This window comes from Poecilia reticulata, linkage group LG15 (genome assembly GCF_000633615.1).
Source record: "Poecilia reticulata strain Guanapo linkage group LG15, Guppy_female_1.0+MT, whole genome shotgun sequence".
In the NCBI taxonomy this organism is placed as follows: Eukaryota; Metazoa; Chordata; class Actinopteri; order Cyprinodontiformes; family Poeciliidae; genus Poecilia; species Poecilia reticulata.
The window spans coordinates 29,984,806-29,985,974 of NC_024345.1; the positions used below are offsets into that span (position 1 = coordinate 29,984,806).

General features: G+C 47.9%; 1 protein-coding gene across 1 annotated transcript in view; it reads right to left on the bottom strand.

The window, feature by feature from the left end:
* The window catches only part of opn4a (opsin 4a (melanopsin)), a 16,232-nt gene that overhangs the window by 12,413 nt on the left and 2,650 nt on the right, over positions 1–1,169 (bottom strand). The window lies entirely within an intron of this gene.

Below are 1,169 nucleotides of genomic sequence, written 5' to 3' on the forward strand. Positions count from 1 at the left end.
TCCAGCTGAAACCCTCAGGCTGTCAGTCGAAGTTTAGTTTTGTTCAGTTGGTAAACTTCCTGCTGGACAGATCTGATCGTTACTCTGAAGAATCTGCTGTGATTAATTTTTCCTTCTGATCTGCAGACGGTTCTAATCTCCGTCTGTTTCCCTCTGATGTCTGCTGACCTCATCAGGAGCTGATTGACCTTCAGCAGTCGGAGTTAATTACTGATGATCTGATCATCAGATTGATCAGCTCTGCACTCTGCTGCTCATGTCTCCCCCACCAGACCCGCCGTCGTTAACCAACCGCCATCTCTCACCAGCCGATCCGCCGGGTCAGAAGTTTGCATACGTCTCTGCTTCTCAGAACGATTCAGAAAAACATTGATAAGCTGATCAACTGATGAAGATGTCCTCTTCATCCTCGGCCTCTCAGGCGCTGCAGTCGGTCCTCCAGCCGGTCAGACGTCAGATTTACACGCAGGCCCTGAATGCAATAAATCCAGGCAGAGCCTGTAACCTTGGTATCCTAGCAACCAGTGGCGAGGCTCAACATGCGGCGACAGCATCGTCTTCCTCACATCATCTTCCTCCCGTCCCGCCTCAGGACCAGCTGTGGCGCTGCTGCTTCATCCAGATGTTTAACTGGTTATTCTGGAATTTCAAAACTAAACTCAGGTTTCACAACTTTAACTGATCAAATAAAGTCGTCAGGTTTTCTGTGGAGGCGTGAAAACTTGTGATTTAAATCTGGTCTAATCTGAGGTCAGATTAGGATTAGAGTCGGTTTTCATTTCAAATACTTTCAGTTTTAAAGTAATAAATTATTTTCAATAATCAGATTGTTTGGTTCTGTTTGGGTCAAACATCCCGCTCCGACCCGGTTCTGTTCTGGATGTTCCCGTCTCAGCGGGTCGGGCCCTCTGCTGTCTTTGCCCAGAGGTTTCCTAATCCGTCCTGACTGCTGGACAGAAGGTAAAAGGTCAGCGAGACGCAGAGCGACACAGCAGCCAGAACGCTAGAGAGACAGAGGAGCTCGTCCTGCAGGCAGTGCAACGATTTCCAACACTTTCAGACGTTTTCCGACAGTTTCAGACGTTTTTCGACACTTTCAGACGTTTTCCAACGGTTTCAGACGTTTTCCAACAGTTTCAGACGTTTTCCGACAGTTTCAGACGTTTTCC